A 22,391-nucleotide genomic window follows, 5' to 3' on the forward strand; every position below is an offset into this window, starting at 1 on the left:
TCCGAGATCGAATTTCAAGTTGCGTATGCACGGCTTCTCTTGATGTGTGCTGCTTCAACTGACGCAGCGGTTTTGTACGCCTTGTTGCGAAAGATAACTCCCGCCTGGACACCTTCAGCTGCTTCACTGCATCTTATATTTTGCAGCGCACTCCTCTCGCCCCTCGCACACACACTCCCTTCTCTTGCAAAAGCAGGCGTAGTTATTTCTCCACACCCTCGCCTTGCAGCGCACCCAAGAGAACGCGCTGCAGTCTGAAGCTAAAATCCGCACACATCAGGACGCGGCAGTCAGCTACACTGAATGCGGATGGGAACTCGGTCTCACTGTTTCCGAGTGTTTTCATGCATAACTTCCAGTGCCTCTGGATAGGAACGTTTTGCGATGCCACGCCTTCAACTTCACCTTCTCTTGCTTATCACCTTCTCTCAGTCATGTTCTGCCCCCCTGCGCTTCTGTAGCTTCGCCCATAGTTTCGAAATCACCAGCTACCCCTTTGCCAAGTGCTGCCAATGATAGCATGGCAAACGGCAACGAATCTCTTATGTCTTGGCAGGATCCCGCAACTGCCGTTGGCTTGAAGAATTTCGACTCGGAGGCACGGTCACTGGATGCGGAGCCGTTGTCAAGGATGAATAAACAACGATGGAAGCCGTTTGTTGTGGTAACTATCGCTTGTTTCGTGGCTGCCATCCTCATTGTTTGGGATTTTCGCGGTGCTACAAAGACTTGCGAAGGTGAGTGCCATTTCCCCTGCCGCGGTGGCTTAGCGGCTATGGCGTTGAGCTGCTGAGCTTGATGTCGTGGGTTCGAATGCGGCCTGAGGGTTCGCATTTCCGTGGGCGCGAAACGGAAAACATGTTAGAGAACTTATACATTTGTGCGCGTTAGACATCCCCAGGCGACAAGAATTATTCCGGAGTACCCCGCTATGGTGGGCACCATGATTAGATCGCGGTTCTAATCCCAGGATTAGATTTCCATTTTGTGAGTTCCATTTGTCGAGCCACGCAGGTCGCACTACTGATCAAGTACAGGGGGCCCGGCTTTGCTTACAACTTGAGGATATTTAAATTAATTGAAGGTAAAGCTTCGTGCACTTTTACTAGTGAGAGAGAAGCTAGTGGTTCCCAATGTAGGAGTAAATGGGCATAAAAATGCAACATCCATAATTATTACGAAATACATTATAAGGCACAACACTGATGGAAAGCTCACCGGTTGATGGAGTGGTCATACTACTCAACATACTATTTTTCTAACGCTCGGTATATTTATGTGACAACATCAAAATAGTTTAACTATTCATTTAGTGTGGCAGCATTTGTGGCTAGTTGATCATACGTCATCATTTAGGAACAGTGCACTAAATGAGAAATGATCATAGAAAAGACATACACAGCGCAGTCTATGTCTCTTTTATGTTCGTCACTCGTTTAATGTGGCTTTAAGGGTTAAAATATAACTTCAACTCTGTCTGCTTGTGGTAGTCAAGGCTTCCTTCAAGCTCGTCACGACAGATTTGACCATACTTGACGATGCTATGATGTTTAAGCTACTTCGCATGGTATGTGCTCGCACAATGAAATTCTTTTCATTCTATGCAGAGCTCATCAATCATAGAAATTTGCAACACTGCCCATAGTTCCTATGATTGAAAATCTGAACACAGTGACTGGCAAGCGGTGTAGGACAAAGGAATTCGAAGTAGCACTTTCTCTTCAGTTATATTTTCTATTGCAAGCGCAGTTTAGCAAATGTTGAAGAGTTTTGACTAGTCGGTGACTGGTGGCGCGTGAATCGGCTAAGCGCCCTAAAAAACAGTGGGAAAGACATTTGGAGTAGTTTCTGATCTCATTGAAAAAGTCTGAAATATGGCAAAGTCTTAAATTTTCGAGCGACTCCCGACTCCATTCCGGCAATGCAAATCTTGAGCTCTCACTAGCTTCCTCAGTATCCTGACGAGTAGCAGTTTCCGATCATTCTTCGAGGGTTAGCATGGTTTTCTCTTCCTGTTTCAGAAACGGATGTGATACCTCCAAAGAACATCACCTTAGTTGAAACCTCACCGTCAAAGGCTCGACTTGCATGGACGCCGTCCAATACAGCCTGGGAGGGCCAAATCGTATACTGCGTGAAAGTTTGCGTGGCCTATGACTCATGCACCGCCGGATCGAGTGGCCGGCATTGAACGACACATCAAACACCGTATTCATGGCTCGACTTTGACAGCAACGTCGGCACCACGTACTGCGTACAGGTGACCGCTTGTGCACTGTGTCGTGACAAGGTGGTAAGCAGCCAGCCTGCCTTCAAAGAAATCGAGACACCTTTGTATGGTGAGCTTTTCTATCTTTATGACATATATATTTTTTTGTTTCCAAAGAAATCTGCATTGTTGCGCATTACCTGAAGTTAAAGCATGAAATACAGCGAATATTATCTACATGTTTCCTCGTGTCAGAATGAATACCCTTTGAAACCTTAGGAATTCGCTCACTGGAAACGATCAGAAAAACATCAAATGTTCAAAAAATTTGGAAGCGATATAAATAAAATGCAATAGTGTCGACATATGCTACTTTGACCGTCAAGGGACCTCCGAAATCAATCGAATCATCCTGTGGGTAGAAATAAACAGACATGAAAGACACATAAACACACTACTTATTCATTTAATGGCATTTGTCCCGACTCTAAGACACCCCTTCATTGAACGGTAACACAGCTGTCTATTTACGGGATTATCATATTTAACTTTCTTTGAAGTTTTTAAAAAAATCGCCTGTGCAGATAAAATAATTCTTGTCCTTCACCTGGATTATTATTATTATTACTTGCACGAGAAATCAAAACACATATGGAAGTAATTAAAAACAATCACTAATTAACTTCCTTATTCATTACTTTGCGACACATAATGAAATTTACGAATTGTGTACAGGCGGTGAGCTTGCAAGGCATATCCTTGAAGAATGGCATCCGAATGGCAACAGTTTCGAGATATCCGCCATACAATTTACCAAAAAAATGCAGTGTTGTTCTACTTACATATTTAACAAACACTCTTGTATGAACTGAAGAATAAAAGTAACCTGCGACGTTCTTGTATTTCCTCTCACACTCTGGCAAATATTACCTAAAAGCTGGTGTCATCTTGGAGATTCATTTCCAGTAGATAGGCATTGCAAGGTCGCTGGCTACAGTTCGTAAAGTGCAATATGTGCAAGAAACTGATTGTTAAATAATTAGTGAAGGTTTTTTGGTTAGCTTACTGTGTGTCTTGATGTCCCGTGCTAGTAATGTCCGCCTCTTCGAGTTACCAACTCAAGGACATAAAATATGCTGTCTGCGTCAGGCCAGCTTTAAAATTCCAGAAAAATAATAAATGATGACCCCGTATAAAACTGCAATGTCGAAAGCTCCTATGAGGCTTTATCCGCACAACGCATCTATGAATATGGTGGTTAAGCTATATGATATGCTTTTATGAGGAATATAAGAGGTAACACTGAACTAGATTTTGAATATTCAATACTGGTGATGTTTGGTTTCGAACCAGACATGTTGGTGAGTTATACGTATCTTTCTCGTTAGCCATGCCGTCTTATTCAGCACTTCTTTTCGGAGCATGTGCGTGAGCCACAAGTTTCTATCTAGAGCATATTGAGTCTTCCCTTTCTAGTATGTATGTTCGCTTAATTTATACGACAATTCGTGAACGCGAAACTTTTCTATAATGCGCAAATATGCGCCTGCTCTAGAACTGAGCAATATGTTTAACGCAATAGCCCGCAAAGTCCAGCATTTCGTTGAAATTTGGATAAAACATCTGCTTCGCCTCCGCCGCAGGTCGGCCCGCCATACCACTATCTTCGGGATCAGCCCACGTACGGGAGTTTCATGTCTACACACGGATACGATCCTGGGGGAACTAGCCTTTAACAGCTTCCCTGTAAAATTGGTTACGTCATTGTCTTCCTAATCAATTAATTCCTTAACAGCGATGATGAACGCGGGATCATTGGTACGAGCGCGTTCACGCAGTAACACCAAGGGTTGCCAATGAGCCAGCTGTGGAAGAAGGACGATGACGCTCTAGCCAATCGAGATGATGATATTTTTTGTGGTAACATACGGAGAGTATCCTGGGGAAAGCAGCCCCTAATAGCTTCGCTTTAAAACTGACGAAGATGACCTTGCGTTTTGTGGTGAAGGTGACCATGGTGACGACCTGCCTGCAGTTTCCTCAATCTTATCCCTGTTCGTTTGTAGTCATGGCGTGAATCGCTCCAGCGGAAGTATACGTCTAAAGTAATGGACGCACCGCGCACTTCGATGCCGAAATCCCAAGCCCCCATAGTCATGGAAGGCTATCACTGAAGTCTTGAATTACTGAGGGAAACAAATTTTGCATGGCGTGGTCTGGAAACGTCCAGGTCAAAAAACAAAACGTCGAGGTTATTTGTGTTTGTTTGCTCGCAGCCCCTGGAGACTTCGAAGTCACAGCGGTTGCCACTGGCCCTTATTCAGTGCGCTTGGTCGTGTTCGTGCCGCCTGTGAAGAATGGCGCCCTGGACCTTTGTTACATAACCTTAAACGGCACCGATGGTGGACAGAGCTTCAGCTGCAGCAATCACGGTGAAAATGCGTCAACAGTTGCGCTAATGGGGCTACATCCTGGAAGAGAATACGTCTTCAGCGTCACTTTTGCCAATATGCATGGTGGCTGGGAGATCGGCACTCGCAAGGTGATTTCAGTCACGACTACAGCAGGTGAGTACTACGAAGGAATACAAAGAACGCGTCTGGTCGTTTTCTGCAAACATGGTCCTGAAGTTTTCTGGACACTCCAGTCGGCTACAACATCAATTTAGCGCGTGATGTCAGTTGCCTAGTGGCGCGGGCAGAACTGTTACCTACGTCCTTTGCAAGTACATGAGAAATAACAGATCGACACATTCGATGTCAAAAAAGCTTGTTCCATCCTAGGAAGCCGTGGTATTTACATTGCCAGCTTTAGGGATACATACTATATTCATAAGAAGCCAAGAAACACTGACACCAAGGACAACATAGGGGAAATTACTTGTGCTTAATAAATAAAATGAAGAAACGATAAATTATTGGAAATTAAAGTGGATGGAAAAACAACTTGTCGCAGGTGGGAACCGAACCCACAACCTTCGCATTTCTTGGCTTCTTATGATATGACTAATAAAAATCGGGCCCCTTGGTTAACCCCCTTTCTTCTCGTTTACACTATAATCATGTCGCACACAGTACAATCGTCTGCGATGATTTTGAGAAGCAAAGATACCCAAAACGTTAAATGAATATTATTTTGCTTAAGCTACAAAACAGTGCCCTTGCTTTGTGCATACATATATAGAGATTAGATGGAATATTTCGACAAAGCTTCTTCAAGCGTCTCTTAGACTGGAGATCTAATACAGCGATATTATTCAGTCATACAACAGTAGAGAATAGGTGTCAGCCAGAACATATATACTAATATCTACGGAGGAGCTATAAAATGGGGGCTGCTATCATAAGGCCGGCTATTGAATGCAGAGCGTAGTGATCACACCTCAGTCGCATAAGCAGTGTGTCAATGCATCTACTCCACACTCAGCCGTTCTTTCTTACTGTTGCCAATACAAAGATCCCGCCTCGCTCTCTGTCTTTCTGTGAGCTCGTTCTGCATGCCAAAGCGTAATGTCCATGTATTGTTGGTGTTTCCGGTGAACACTGCTTCACCAGAGAATTCCTCCCTTTCGTTTGATCTACGAGATTTCAAAGCAGGATAGGCTTGCTGTGTTCCTAAATTGCCTTTCCTTAACGAAGTACATCTCCGCTGACAGCTATAATAGCCTACCATTCAATCAACCGGCAGAAATGTGCATATCCAGACATGAAGGAAACAAGCATAATACTATTAATGTGCTAGAAATCAGGCAGTGGGATAAAACTACAAAGAACGCATCCCTGGACATTCGTGTTTTTTGTTCGAAACTTAAAATCTTAGCGGTTGTTCTGTCGACGCCAGGGCTGGGCATGCTACAGGCGAGTATCCCATACTCAGGCAGCTAGGAGTATGACAGCGCATTCGTTATAATTAGCGAAATGCCAGCGGTATAAAGCTATCAAATACGTCTATATCTACCATCCCCCTTGATCCAGAAAATTCATTGCTTGTTCCCTTAATTCTACTTCTGCGCTTCAAGAGCCCGTGGAATTAAAAAACACAATACAAATAGCTGAACAGAGAGGACCTCACAAGAGCAACAAGGTTTGAAAAGAAAGCTTCAGTGCCAACAGCTGTACGGTCAAAGGAGACAGTTCAAAACAGAAATACTACTTTCTCTATAGTCAAAATTCGTCCATAGAAAATTGGACGCGAAGAAAGAGAACCCCCGTTACAACGAGCACAGCGTGCATAGAAAAGATTCTATCTTGACAGGAGTTTTACAACTAGCTGCTTGCCCGTAAACACAAGCAGACTACAGTATGCCACGTCCACCATGCCCTCAGCGCAACAGTTATAGACTAGTCTTTACCCGTACATAAACGCTTTTCTCAATTATTGCATTTTGCTAATTTCGATGGTCTGCAGTACTGCTATGAGGTGTTACTCATGAGGCTTTGAAAACTTTCAAGTGAACTCGGAAAAAGCAGATAACGCCACACCAATACCAAAATGCAATACAAAATTTGCAAAGACACAACTTTTGATGAAGTAGTATCATTGCAGGTGCTAGTGCCTATGCTTTTAGCCGCAAATATGCAAATGTTTTTAAGGCTGTGGTAACCAGATTGCTCCGCCTAGGTGATGCTCTCTGTGCATAATTATTTATCTATATTACATGAACCTCCTCCTTCTTTATTTTTCCCCAGCTCCATTGAATGCTGACAGCGAGCGGAGGAACAACACAGCGTTGGCATTTTTCTTGAGCGTTCTTTCAGCCATCTTCTTAAACGCCATCCTTAAATGCATACGACCACGCAGAAGGCGCAAAAAACAAACACTGTGGCTGCACGTAAAAGAAGAGGAACTGCTGCATCGATAATAATCTGATGAACGAAACAAATCTTGGAGAACAAACTATGTTGGCAACGACTAATGTGGCGTCCCTCAACTCCCGCGATGTACATCAGCCATGAGCACAATGAACATACAAACGATATAATAATAGCCTCCTTATATTAAAATAACCCTAAACGAACAACCGTTTTATTCTGAGTGTTTATCAATGACTGAACAATAAAGGCCGTTGTAGCCAGCGTTTCACTAGGAAGACTTGTAGCAGACAGTGCAAGAGTTGTTGTCGAAATGTGGGCCACATGTGCATTCCTTGTTGAATATGCCAGTTTCAGCGCTGTGTGCTAAAATGCTGCAACTTTTTCAAATCTGTCCCTCACTCTCTGCGTGTATATATATATATATATATACAGTAAAAGCTCATTAATTCGAACCGCAAGGGGAAGCCGCTTCAGTTCGAATTAACGAAAGTTCGAACTAACGAAAGTGAAGGAGGGCAACAGTACACTGCGATTTGGAAGCAGTAGGGCATGTCAGAAATTTAGCGTGTCAGAAAGCGATGGCTTGTGCCGCGGGCACACGCCATCTTCAAGTCGAAGCTCTGGGTCCGACTGTGCCACACCACCGATGTCCACCGAAACGAACGTTAGCCGAGGCTTAACACCATCACAATGAATCGCGACGGCCGATACCTCCTAAGCTGAAAACAGATGTGCACAACCAATGAAGACTGCTGAGACAAAGACGCCGAACATGTGAAGGTGGCGAAGGCCCTGATTCGTTGGTTCTTGATTGCAAGCGCAACTGCGACGTACTTGATTCGCTTGGTTTTGGAGCTTGTCGTGCCATCTGCACACAACATTAGCAGCTGTACAAGATTTGGAAAGCCTCCGAAATTCGCAGTGGGCAAGAAGTCTCGGAGCTTACGTAGAACGGAGAGGCGGCAGCCGCCGCTGCCTTGTGGCTGACCCCGCGTCGGTTAGATTTTTTTCCGATTTTGCCTTCTCTCGCCGTTCTCTCCGTTTCGGAGACAATACAGCCTTGTGTGTAGGCAGTAGGTGCGTTTCTCTGGCCGTGTGCCAGGCGAGCGTAGTTCGAATTATCCATGAGGCGTTCACGCGTTCGAATTAACGGACTTTTTTATACATAGACTTCTGTGGAGCTTGGCCGGACCAAATCGCACAGTTCGAATTATCGATACATACGAATTATTGAAGTTCGAATCAACGAGCTTTCACTGTATACATATATATATATATATATATATATATATATATATATATATATATATATATATATATATATATATATATATATATATATATATTGCTAAGTGATTTATTAGCAACGGGCGCGAACGGGGTAGCTGTCACAAGCGTTCAGCGAAAGACAGCAACCACGAGCTCATGCCGGTAGCGATGGTGCTGTGGCGCAGGCGGCTACTCTTCTTCGTTACAATCGCCCTCCGCAGAAAAAGGCGCCATCCTGGCGGCTCAAGGCGAAGAGACTACTATTGGGTCGTAGTACGGCTTAAGGCGAGAGACGTGGACAAGTTCGCGGCCGCGATGGCGTAGGTCCGTCGATGGCGTGAGGGGCTCTACGATGTAATTGACGGAGGACGTTTGCTCGAGAACGCGGTAGGGTCCTAGGTACTTTGCGACAAGTTTTGAGGAGAGGCCGGGTGTAGTAGCGGGTACCCGAAGCCATACGAGAGAGCCAGGCAAAAAAGTTGGTGCAGAACGGCCGGCAGGTTGACGGGATTGCTGCTGCCACTGGTCCTCGGTGGAAAAAGAGCGGGCAAGCTGGCGGCATTCCTCAGCATGACGAGCAGCTTCAGATAGCGGAGTACTTTCGGACGCGTCAGGTGTATATGACAGAATAGTATCGAGAGTAGTAGAAGGTTCTCGTCCGTATAGGAGAAAGTAAGGGGAAAAACCAGTAGTTGCCTGGGTCGCAGTATTGTACGCATACGTCACGAAAGGGAGAACTTGGTCCCAGTTTGAATGATCAGAGGCGACGTACATGGAGAGCATATCGCCAAGAGTACGGTTGAAGCGCTCGGTCATGCCGTTAGTTTGCGGATGGTACGCTGTACTGGTGCGGTGAACGATTCGGCATTCGTCGAGTAGTGCCTTCAAAGCATCGGAAAGAAAGGCGCGGCCTCTGTCGCTCAGAAGTTCGCGAGGGGCACCGTGGCGAAGAACGAAATGGCGTAACAGAAACGAGGCAACGTCGCGGGCGGTGGCAGTCGGCAGAGCAGCTGTTTCAGCATAGCGGGTTAAGTGATCCACTGCAACAATAATCCAGTGGTTGCCTGCTGGTGTGGAGGGTAGCGGTCCGTAGATGTCTATGCCAACACGATCAAAAGGCCGACGAGGGCAGGGAAGGGGTTGTGACGGGTAGACTTGTCCGGGAGGTAATTTTCGGCGTTGGCACGGAGCGCAGGAGCGAATGAACTTTCTGACGTAGTTATACATGCCTCGCCAATAAAATCGGATGCGTAGTCGAGCATAGGTCTTGAAGAGGCCGGCATGTGCGCACTGAGGGTCTGCGTGGAAAGCGTCGCAGATAAGGTCACGGAGATGGCGGGGTATCACGAGAAGCCACTTGCGACCGTCAGAGAGGTAATTACGACGATAAAGAAGGCCGTCGCGAATGCAGAAGTGGGTAGCCTGGCGGCGAAGAGCGCGCGATGGTGATGAGGTAGATGGATCAGAAAGGATGCTGATGAGAGCACTGATCCAGGGATCCTTGCGCTGCTCCGACGGCATGTTGCGCAGTGCATGAGATGGAACTGTGGGCTCAAGGGCGGATAGGCAAGCGCAGTCAGCGGAGACCGGTGAGCGAGAAAGGGCGTCAGCGTCCGTGTGTTTGCGGCCGGAACGGTAGAGGACGCGGATGTCGTACTCCTGTAGCTTAAGGGCCCAGCGAGCAAGTCGGCCAGATGGGTCCTTAAGGGTAGACAGCCAACAAAGGGCGTGATGGTCAGTGATGACATCGAAAGGGTGACCATACAAATAAGGACGGAATTTTCCAAGGGCCCAAATAATGGCTAAACACTCTTTCTCTGTAACAGAGTAATTAGCCTCGGCCTTTGTCAGAGTTCGGCTCTCGTAGGCAACGACATATTCATCAAAGCCCGCTTTTCGTTGTGCGAGTACGGCGCCAAGTCCAATGCCGCTGGCATCGGTGTGGACCTCTGTGGGCGCTGCAGGATCGAAGTGGCGGAGGATAGGTGGCGAGGTTAGCAGGCGGCGTAATTTCGTGAAGGCGTCATCACAGGCGGGCGACCAAGCGGAAAGTTCTTTGTCGCCACTTAGAAGGGCTGTCAGGGGTGCACTTATGGAAGCGAAATTTCGAATGAAACGTCGGAAGTATGAGCATAAACCAAGAAAACTTTGAAGCTCTTTTAACTTCTTTGGTTGCGGAAAGTCGGTGACAGCGCGGAGCTTGGCTGGATCCGGAAGGACGCCGTCTCGTGATACAACATGGCCAAGAATAGGGAGCTTTCGGGCACCAAAACGACATTTTTTTAAGTTAAGTTGAAGTCCCGCGACAGTAAGGCATTTGAGAACTTGCTCGAGACGGCTGAGATGGGTTTGGAAATCAGCGGAAAAGACAACTACGTCATCCAGGTAGCATAAACATGTGTTCCATTTGAGGCCGCGTAAAATATTATCCATCATTCTCTCAAAAGTGGCGGGAGCATTGCACAGGCCGAAAGGCATTACGATGAATTCGTACAATCCGTCAGGTGTCACAAATGCTGTTTTAGGTCGATCAGATGGTGCCAAGGGGACTTGCCAGTATCCGGAACGTAAATCCAGCGAAGAAAAGAATTCAGCTCCCTGCAAACAGTCGAGGGCGTCGTCGATGCGCGGTAACGGGTAAACGTCCTTGCGCGTTATCTTGTTCAGACGTCGGTAGTCGACGCAGAATCGAATAGAGCCATCCTTTTTCTTAACGAGGACGACCGGTGATGCCCAGGGACTGTTGGAAGGCTGCACAACGCCTCGCTTGAGCATGTCAGCAACCTGGTGGTCAATGACACGGCGCTCAGAGGCGGAAACTCGGTAAGGGCGCTGCCGTAAAGGTGCGTGACTGCCGGTATCTATTTGGTGAAAAACGGTCGATGTGCGGCCCAAACCGGAAGCATGGCTGTCGAAAGAAGCGCGGAACCTCTGCAGGAGAGCAATAAGCTGGCTTCGTTCTGAAGATGACGTGCCATCGTCGATGGAGCAGTGGAAAGCGTCGAGGAGTGACTGATCAACCGCAGAGTCACAAGTAAGTGCGCCAAGGCCCGCAGAAGTAGAAACGGCAGGAGTGTCAAAGATGCAAAAGGTGTCGACTGGTTGAACAAGGCCTAGGCATTCACCATGAGATAAAGCTAAAGGGCAGGCTGTGGGATTGTCGACGACCATTTGCGTGACGCCATTGCGAAGAGTAAGGAGAGCAAAGGGCAGCGGAGAACATCGGCGGCGAATGAACAGCTCAGAGGGCGTAAAGAAAACAGTGGCATCAGAAATAGCGGCGCACGACACAGGCACAAGCAGGGAAGAGCGTGGAGGGACGGAATTGTCTTCGGAAACAAACAGTTTAACACTGGAAGGGTCGTTGTCGATAGGCTCGACGTCTGGAAGTGCAGAAAGTTCGAGTTCGGCGTGACAACAGTCAATAACGGCGTTATTATTTGCAAGGAAGTCCCAGCCTAATATGATGTCATGGGAACAAGTGGGCAGCACGACGAATTCGACGGTATACAGTAGACCTTGAATGAAGACGCGAGCAGTACAGGCAGCGAGAGGCGTTATATTTTGAGCGTTCGCGGTTCGAAGGGAGAAGTCGGAGAGAGGCGTCAAAACCTTTCGTAGTGTGCGGCAGAGTTCGGCGGAAATTACGGATACGGCGGCTCCTGTATCTACAAGCGCCAGGACGGCGATTCCTTCGACAGAGACTTCGATGACGTTGGCTGGAGAGGGACGAGGACTTGGGCATTGCGACGTGGACGCAGTTCGTGCCTCGGGAACTGCGGCCATCAGTTTTCCTGCTCGGTGGACACGGGACGACGCCGCATCGGAGAAAGCGAGCGACGGCGGGGAGATGGTGAGCGGCGAGTAGAGGCGGTTGGGCGGTCAGGGGAAAAGGAAGAAGTAGGAAGGCTGGAAGGCGACGAGGAAAACGGAGCGGGGAAAGGTGGCGCCCGTCGGATGTTCTGAAGAGGAGGCATGCCACGACGACAATGGCGCGCCACGTGACCAGCACCACCGCAAGCAAAACATATTGGGCGGTCATCGAAGGTGCGCCACTGGTGGGGGTAAGGTCCGAGTCGCGGTTGAGCATTCGGAAAAGGCTGTCGGTCGGGCAGCGGCATAGGAGGAAAATGCCGGCGGTCGTGAAGCGGCATAGATGGCGGCAAAAATGTCGGTGGTCGATGCATAGAGGGCGGCAGGGGCGCTTGTGGACGAGATCGGGAAACTGCTTCAGCGTAAGTGAGAGGAGCCGTGACTGGTGGCTGCTCAATGGCTGGAGGAACGGCTTGAGAGACTTGTTCTTGAATGAAGTCGCGGATCGTAGGATGCAAAGCAGGGGGTGGTTCCTGGACAGAAGATATCAACGATAGCTGGCGGGCGACCTCTGCGCGAACGAATTCCTGGATTTTGATGAAGAGAGTAGCATGGTTGTAGTCGTCGACCCCAAGGCTGGATAGAGAGTCGGCGGGCGGGGTGGGACGTCGGGTGTGAAGCCGTTGCCTGCGCAACTCGTCGTAACTCTGGCACAATTCGATGACTTCAGCGACAGAGTGAGGACTCTTCGATAATAACATTTGAAATGCGTCGTCCTGAATACCCTTCATTATATGTTTGATCTTCTCCTCCTCTGACATTGACGCATTCACCCGTTTGCAAAGGTCGACAATGTCCTCAATGTAGCTCGTGAAGTTTTCTCCGGTCTCTTGGGAACGTGTGCGCAAACGTTGTTCTGCACGAAGCTTTCTTACTGCAGGCCGACCAAAAACTTGGGTAAAGTTGGTCTTGAAGACCAACCACGAAGTGAGGTCGGCTTCATGGTTGAGAAACCATAGTTTCGCAACGTCCGTAAGATAAAAGGCGACGTTTCTCAACTTGGTAACGTCGTCCCACTGGTTATGGGCACTCACTCGCTCATAAGACGAGATCCAATCTTCAACGTCTTTGTCATCTGTGCCGGAGAAGATAGGGGGATCTCGCTGACGCAAGGCACCGGCACAAACCAAGGTGGCCGGCGCCGTTGGAGGAGCTGGAGGAGTGCGTGCGTCGTCGGGCATGACGGGGGGTAGAGTGCGACTCCGAAGTTCCAGGGTGGTCGAAACCCAGCACGTCCACCACTTGCTAAGTGATTTATTAGCAACGGGCGCGAACGGGGTAGCTGTCACAAGCGTTCAGCGAAAGACAGCAACCACGAGCTCATGCCGGTAGCGATGGTGCTGTGGCGCAGGCGGCTACTCTTCTTCGTTACAATATATATATATATGTGGGGGGGGGGGGTGTTGGAAAGCTTGTACAGCGTGTGAACCTCATTCGGAATCGCACACTGGCAGAGTGCTACCGCACCTTTCAAGTGAATTTTTTGCACAAATCACTTGCATGAGAAATACCAACTTTCACGTATCTCAATACAAATCCATATTAAGGTATGTAATTTATTCAATTTGTATTCAGTTTATTAAGTTCAAGAGTAATGTGATATTTTAGGTGGACGCTGTGAAGTTAATCATTCAAGTAATTTATTCAAACTTGCTCTCGAAATCCCCTTGATATTCGCACATGCCAAGAAATTACTCTAGCGTCTGACCTTAGTAGACTACGGACACACAAAAAAGTCAGTTACGTGCGAATCAAGACCCAGCATCAGTGCAGACAAAAGATACACATATTCGTTGTCTAGAAAATTGGTTGGATCCTTCAGAACAGCATCATTTACTGTACCAGCTTCAGTGGTATCCATTATAATAGTGTGGAGACCGCCATAAACTTTTGTGAGAAGCGCCACTTCGAGATACACACTTGTAAAATGATCTGCAAGACGCACTTATGTTCTCTGCGGCACTTTTCGAAATTTGTGCGTCAAGCAGTTTGGGATTGCTGGAACTTCAAAACCAATGCAATTCACCTGGACCGGCCATGTGCATCATGTGATTTTAAAGATGTAATCAGACTAAAACCTATTTGCGAAAGTGTGGTTTGTGTCGGGGAGGAGTGTTTTAGGTAGGGCTCACGTTCTTGGACTTCGTGCAGTGGAATGTTGTGCCATGAGCAAAAATTCATAGTTGTTAAAGCTTGCCATTCAGATGAAGCCTCAAAGACCAATAAGCATTGCCTCATGAGCTCTCTTTGAATTCGGCTAGTGATTCCGTTCACCGAACCTGCCGTACACATTTATGTTAGCTATTTCGTCCGGCATGCCTGCTGCCCCACAACACCCGCAAATATGGTCGTCAATTCCACGAAAGCAGAATGGACTCATTCTCATCTGCTCAGTAACACGTCTAGATTTCAGTATTAAATTCTCGGACCAACACAAGCCCTATGGAATGCTCTTGATTGTAAGATAAAGCACGCAAGAACAGTGACATAGACAAAAAGTGAGCGAAGCTGAGCGGTGTGACTTGATTCGGTGACCCCTAGCGATGGTCGCCATTATCCTGGTTGGCATTCAATCTAAGAAAATATTGCACCTCTTGTGGCTGATATTGTCACAAAAGAATAATCATCAGCTGTCTTGCACATCATTCCTTTGTTTAACGCTGCGCGCTCTTGCTGTATTTCCCGGTCATGAACGACTTGAGCGTTATCAGTGTGACATAGCATTCCTGATAGAAAAATAGCCGCTGCATTGTTTCCAAAAAGTAAACGCAAGCACGACAGATGACGATTATTGTTTGGAAACAAAACACGGCTCACAGAGAGTAAACTATTCTTGAGGTTTTTCCTCTGTTGCTCTGCTTTTCGGGCACAAGATAGACCAATCATCAGTTCAATTTCTGAGGTAACGTTTAAGCGAATGTTTCTGACTCCGCAGTCTGAGAACCCCATGTGAATAAACCACTTGTTTTATTTCTCATTTTCATGTTCTTAATGTGGGGAAAAGCACCCATGCACTCAATTATCAGGATTACTTCAATTGAGGGCATTGCTTGTAATAAATTCGAAACACGTATTCGAAAGATTACCAAATATTCAGTTTTCAAAATTAACACTAACTAGATCAGCGCCCATATTGGAAGCTACAAAACGAAGCTATAGGGATTTCGCAGTGTACGTTCACTTTAAAGGAATTCTAGAACTATCCACGATTTCGGGGGGGGGGGGAGGGAAGGCGCTGTCTCACTTGCCGTTTCACTTTCATAACGAAACCCTTTTTTCTGCACTGAAGCTCAAAAATTACAGAAACAACAATGCATTGCCACGCAAAGTTTCAAAACCCATATCTGAAAACTGCTGCAAACCTTCGAGCTGATTTCAAGTGGATATGACGTGTGACGTCACCCCAAATAATGCATAACCTTTAATATATGCCAATCAGTAATCAGTATTGAGGTTTCGGGGAATATTATAACCCGCTTTTTCCGAAGAATGGGCCCGGGGTTGTGTTATATTGTTTATTTAGGGACGTACGTTTCGTAAGCGCTGTCTCTGTATTGAGCTAGCGGTTTCTGTTGATATACAACTTGCCATTTTGAACCAACCTATATCGGATATTTCCATGAAAGGTAATTGAAATTTGCAATTTGCGCACGTGTATATCTTGCACAGTGGGAAATCAAATGAACAGTCTTCTATTTTACGTTAAATTATTTTTCCCTTGTGATCGTGCGAAGTGCAATTGCTAAATTTTATGTGGATTTTCGTTGAATTAAAAAGAGAAGACAACTATATGGACAACTTTGACTCATTAAATAAACGACCCGCGGGGGTGTCTGCGTCAGCAGGCGTTTGTTGGGCAGCGACACCACGTTCCCAAGCAAATGAGGGTTGAACCCTTCCGCGTGTAGCTGTGCGCAGCTTGTACATGTCTGTGGAATGGGGGATCTTGGGGTCTCATCCGATGCCGCATCTTGCGACCTGTAAAGCCCCCCGGCGGATGCAATACGCCTTTTTGGCCTCTGCTTCACACAGACGGCACCCTCAGACTGAACCACGTGGAAGAAATCGGCAGTCACGTTTTCCTGTTCCCTTCTCCTATCTTAGTCTTTTTCTTTTGCCTTCAATCTATTACTTTCCTCTTCTCTTCTTCTTTCCACTTTCCTGGTAGCAAGGGTTAACCCCATGAGAATGACCTCACTTGGTCAGGACTCCTAGGTTATTGCGGTGATGTATGGCTAACATCTGTAATGCGTTTCTTTGTTGGGCTCGGGGGTGGGTGGCCAGCATAGCTGCCGAATATATATTTTGTTTCATGAACTCAACATCCCCCCCCACAAAATCGATCAACCCCGCAAAAGAGGCCGCGCCGAAGCAGCGAAAGAGTTTTTTGTCAAACAGAATGAGAAACAGAAGAAATAGAAACGGAAGATCCAAGACATGTAGCCTTTCCCGACAGGCCGACCAATTCAAGACTGCATTGGAACCATTTACAAAGCAAAATAAATGACTTCAGGAGACCTACCAATTCAAGTAGATAACACAAAACAAAGCCACAAAATCAGAAAATTAGAACTGATCGGAGAATACCAAGTTTCAGTAACTGCACATCCTTCACTCAATAACTCAAGAGGAGTCATCGTACTCGGAACTGACAAAGAGCAGCGACGCTGAAATAGAGGAAGCCTTAGCTGATCGAAGGGTCCTGGCTACACGCACAATAATTATCCAAAAACTGACTAACTAATGTAAAACTAAGCGCAATATAACCATGAACGTTCACCAACTAGCCCCCTTCATTGCTCTACAACAAGGAAGGCCGGACTAAGAATGTATTATTGGCTTTTGCGAGACAGCACTTCCAACAGCAATCCATGTTGCTACCTATACTTTCGTGTCAGGCCCTACATGCCCAACGCTCGCAGATGATTCCGGTGCCACAGGTACGTACACGTGTCACAGGCATGCCCGTGGCAGCCGACTTTCGTAAAGTTCGTCCTCAGTGATCAAGATGATGAAGAATGCGAAAACCCCTTGCAACGTGTCAAGTGCAAAGGCACCCTCGCACCGTATTCAAGAACTTGGCCAGAGTGAAACGAGATACACATCATCGCATTGAAAAAAAATTATTCCCTATCAAGAAGCACGAAAACGCATGGAGCTTTCACAGAAGGGCACTAAAGTTCATACGGTATACACAGGGCAGGCACTGCCGGTAGTCTCTGTGGGTACACAAGTCCAGCTACAGGAACTAGTAGCCGCAGTCCGTCCTCAAAAAAAAAAATTGCAGGACGCTTAAGCTTCGCCTTCAAGAGTGGCACGCGACAGCGTTCCCGTCGACCCGCCAAGGGGTGTAAGACAATGGGCTACAGGGCAGCCATCACTTACGAGGCGCCCCGAATCGGACGCGGTGAGCGTCGAGCCATATGGTCGAGCAACGCGGCGTTCGGCGCAGCAACGAAACGTGCGCCTGAGCAAGCGGAGCGAACCAAAGAACTCGGTATCCCGGAGGGGGAATGATGCACGCCAGCCAAACGTCGTGATCGGCACGGGCAGAGAGATAGACAGATAGTGATCTGCAGAGGGAGCAAGGCGAAGCGTTGTCAGGGGAGAGAGTCCGAGCCGCGACAGCTCCAATGCGCGCGTGGCGCTATCTGTCGGGGCAGCGCCGTACATGGAGAGGAGAGGGTCTTCTGTGTTTGCCGCGAGATGGCTCTGCGTGTGCGGAAAGCGCAGAAGAAATGCCGCGAAACTCACTTCGCTACTCGTGTAATTGCGACTTCTGTAAGTTACATGTTCATAATTACCGATATACACCGCAGTATAACATTCCACAGCTCGTTTCGAAGGCAACACCGCATTCACTAGAGGCGCGTTTGTACCACTGGAAGCATCGAACTCGTGGCTGAGTGGTAGCGTCTCCGTCTCACACTCCGGAGACCCTGGTTCGATTCCCACCCAGCCCATCTTGGAAGTTGCTTTTTATTTATGGAGTGCCTGCCGTGATTTATCACTCACGGTCAACGCCGCAAACGCCGACGCCGACACCGACTCCGACGACACCGGCTTTTCTGCGACACGAGCTCCTTAACGCTATCGCGTTAAAAGACGCAAGAGACGCAACGAGTGCCTCTACGCACGGAGGCCCGCAAGCCTCGACCAGCACTGGTAGCAGCCAGCGCGTTAGAGAGGCAAAACAAGTCTCGTTGACGGTGCCGAGGGGTCAGCCTCTCTCTAAGATACCAGCAGCCTCATGGAATATCAATGGAAAACACCACCTTTCTGGTACTGAATGTATGGAAGTTACTCCATTGGTCACTCAAGGCGTGGAAGAGCCTGCTACAGTGAGTAGGCCGCACAGACAACCAATTGCTACTCCATGCAGAGGCGGAAACGAGGGTCCAAACCATGATTAGACCCCCAAGAAAGATACGTGAAACACACAACAGTCGCAGCCTTTCAGCCAATGAACTAGCTTCTTAAAGATAGCGTTTACTTTTTCTACAACATACTGACATCATTGCATATATCATGCACTGGAACTCCAGAGGCATGATTCGCAACCTAGGTGACACAAAGGATATTTTACTGTATTTACAACTGTGGCTTTATGCTTGCAGGAGACCACTCTAGGTTCGAAAAACACCAATTTCTTAAAAGGTTAGAGATTTAATCGTTGCAACCACGTTCCGGCTAACCGACTACCGGGCGCTGTTCCCGTCGTAGTTCAAAGCAACATCGATGCCAGAGAAGCCACCGTAAGTATTTTTTGTACAAGTCGCTTCCGTCACCATTTTATCGCACAAAATTATTATCATCTGCTTGATCTACAACCCTCTGCATACCAGTTCCCAAGGAAAGATGTAAAACTAATCGGCGAATAGCTACCTCAACTTTTTTATTAGCTCGTGATTTTACCGTTCACAAAATGTAAGAATATGAATGACAAGTACAGGAAAATTTATTTTTAAGTAATGACATATGTCTTTTAAATAGCGCCACTCCAACATGCTACTCCCCAGATATAGGAGTTAGGAGCTGTCTAGACAACCGCTATGACCGTGACCATCTGTCTGCTGTTGTGAAACTAGCATCCCCACTTCCAATAATACCTTCTAGGCCTCTGCGTTGGAAACTGCACCGGGCAAACTGGTCTCTATTCACAGAGAAAGCTATGCTTGAGAAAGAACCATCTGACGAGCTGAGCGTTGACGAGATGAATGACAGGTTTCTTTCATGCATCCTTGCAGCGATAGAACATGACATTCCCTATTCTACGGGACTGGTAGGCAAAAAAACTAAATCCCTGGTGGAGCAGTGGGTGCATAGGCACTAAGATGCAGCGAAACAAAGCGTGGTGTATATCCTGAAGATACCCGACACAGAGCAACCTTCCCTGCTTCAAACAAGCGAACGCCAAGGTAAGGTACGTTCGCAGAGAAGCAGAACTAGTATCGTGGCGCAAGTATGTGTGGTCATTCAGTAGCTCAACCACATCAAAGAATATGTGAGGTATGGTCTGAAAGTTCCGCAGTGATTCAATATTCCCCTCAAACAATTCGCGTACTCACAAGTCCAGGGATCCAAATCAGTCTGCAAGAACAATTTGACATATTGGGACAGCATTTATACCGCATCCAGCTAACCCAATTACACAAAATCTTTTGAAAACACAAAGAAACAACATAAATACAGAAACTACCGATAACGGGAGGTGCAGTTAAACCACACAATGCACCGATAGCACCTCACCAAATAAACAGAGTTCTTTCCGCAGGAAAATAAATAGCAGTTGATCCTGACCGAATCCACTACGCAATGATCGCCCCCTTGTCTCAGACCACTGTGCAGGCTCTGGTGCACTTCTTTAACGTTATTTGGGAAACAGGAATAATGCCTGCTCAGTGGAAAAAAATCTATCATCGTTCCTTTCCTGAAAACGTGAAAACCACCAACCTTACGAAGTAGCTACAGGCCTATAGTGCTCAAAAGTTGTCTGGCAAATCATACGAGAGCATGGTAAACATTAAGCTAACATATGTGGTCGAAACAGATAGCTTACTAGCTTTGTATCAGTGTGGTTACAAGAAAGTGTGCTCAACAATTGATCATCTTGTCCGCCTTGAACACACCATGCACGAAGGAATTTTTATACGAGAAGATTGTCTAGTAGCCGCTTTTTGACCAAGAGAAGAGAAGGCATAGGATAATACGAGATATGGTATCTTGTGAGGCCAAGCAATTCTACGGACCCACGGTGGGATGCTTAACTGCTTGTCAGACTTTTTGTCCAATCGAACATTTCAGGTACGCTTAGGCTCAATCCTGTCACGCACTTTTGTTAAGAAAATGGCGTTCCACAATGTTTTGTGCTGAGTGCTACACTCTATGTTGTGAATATGAACTCTATAAATGCAGTAATACTGTCTTGCAACACGTACTCATTATATGTCGATGACCTTCAGATTGCACACCAAGCTTCTAGCTTGTCTGCACGCGAAAGGCAAGTCCAGATGACCACAAATAAACTGACAAAATGGGCACATCAAGATGTTCTTTTGTTTTTCCACGCAAAAATCTGTCACTGCTCTGTTTTCGCAGAAGCACAGTTTGCACCCATACCCAGTACTTAACTTGAATAAAAGCGCTCTAACTGTTAAGCCAGAACAAAAAAAATTGGGATAATATAATGCTAAACTAAACTTACTCGCCCCAATCAAGAGCGTCAGAAACAATGCAAACAAAGCACTCAATATTCTGAAGGTTCTATCACTGAAGCATTGGGGAGCCAGCCGAAAGTGCCTTTTACGCGTTTACCGCTCTGTAGTAGACAACATACTTGATTAAGGCTACGTAGTTTATGGATCGGCAAGGCAGTCCTACCTCAAACAGCTCGATCCATACGTAATCATGGATTGCTTCCATCCACCGGCACGTACAGAACTCTGGCTGTCAAATGCATATACAACGTAAGCAATGAACCATGCCTGGAACATCGAATAGCATTGCTCACAATTTCACATGTCTAAATAACAAGAGCGGTACCGAATCACACATGCCACACTATTTCATCTTACACCACAAATACAATACACTACATAAACAAACCACACCCAATAAGACCACTTGCTCTCATGTTTGAAGAAATATGAGAAGTATATAATGCACCGAACGAGGCGTTTTACGTTGCCCAAACACCACGCTAGCTTCATGGTATGATCTTGAACATTTTTGTGATTTTGCTCTCATATATCACAGGAAAAAGGAGAAACTGCAAAAGGACATATTACAAGGTTTTGAAAAGTGCAGGGAAAGTACAGTAACTACACATAAGTTTTACACCGACGGTTCAAAGCCAGAAAAACATGTCGGTAGTGCAATTGGGCCCGAACAATTAGGAAACTGTGTCTAACTGCCACAGTTGGTCTCGGTTTTTACAACTGAAGTGTATGCTCTATATACAGCATTGGACAAAATTATATACAGAATTGGACAGGGAACTATAAAAAGGCGGTCGTGTACACCGATTCACTCAGTGCACTGAAGGCTCTTCGTACAAAATCAGACGGCCAACCTGTGTTGGGCGCCATTTTGGGCTTACTTGTCAAAGCCTAAAAAACAAATGCGCGAGAAATGAGTCTCTACTGGGTCCAAAGTGACACAGACATTCCTGGATGGCGGTGCACGAAATAATATTGGAAACAAAGATTCATTTCAAGTGCCGTATCGTCAAACCCATCCTGAACGAATGAAAGGAACGTAACCACCAAGAACGTCCTATGGAAATAATTTTATGTCCCCATTTGCATTGGACACACACATCTCACGCACAATTTTTATGGAGAAATGAAGAAGCACCGTTCTGTAATGCGTGCCAGCAACTCCTTAACGTGAACCACATTCTAATGACGTGTCCCACTCTGGAGAGGGAAACACAGAAGTATTTTCGCAAACTTTAAAAAAAAACACTAACACCACTGCATCCCGATATGATGCTTTCTAAAAACACAATCGTATCCCCTGACGCTGTTTTAAAATTTTTTGGAGGCAACGGACTTCTTGAACAAACTGGGATAATAATTTGGCTGCTCTACAGCGCACTATAACATTTCACCTTGTCGTTGGCACATCATAGCCTAAGTTTCCTCTGCGCCATGAAACGCTACCTAACTACAACTTCATTACATCCACATTTTAAGTTTCCCGCTTGGCGTCGGCTTTACAACTGC

General features: G+C 46.6%; 1 protein-coding gene and 1 long non-coding RNA gene across 4 annotated transcripts in view; one reads left to right on the plus strand and one right to left on the minus strand.

Moving 5' to 3' along the window:
• LOC135911875 (uncharacterized) overlaps positions 1-7,446 on the plus strand; it is a 351,642-nt gene extending 344,196 nt beyond the window's left edge. The window contains exons 2-5 of one of the 3 annotated variants that reach the window (XR_011509061.1): positions 557-737; positions 2,022-2,339; positions 4,486-4,776; positions 6,898-7,446. This is a non-coding gene — a long non-coding RNA (uncharacterized lncRNA). Of the gene's footprint in view, positions 1-130; positions 738-2,021; positions 2,340-4,485; positions 4,777-6,897 lie in introns of those variants that run through there. The other 2 variants (XR_011509062.1, XR_011509060.1) reach the window with 2 other exon arrangements.
• Positions 1-22,391, minus strand: part of LOC135911874 (uncharacterized) — a 186,367-nt gene that overhangs the window by 146,042 nt on the left and 17,934 nt on the right. The gene's annotated exons all lie outside the window — the stretch shown is intronic.

This window comes from Dermacentor albipictus, chromosome 10, assembly GCF_038994185.2.
Source record: "Dermacentor albipictus isolate Rhodes 1998 colony chromosome 10, USDA_Dalb.pri_finalv2, whole genome shotgun sequence".
Taxonomy (NCBI): Eukaryota; Metazoa; Arthropoda; class Arachnida; order Ixodida; family Ixodidae; genus Dermacentor; species Dermacentor albipictus.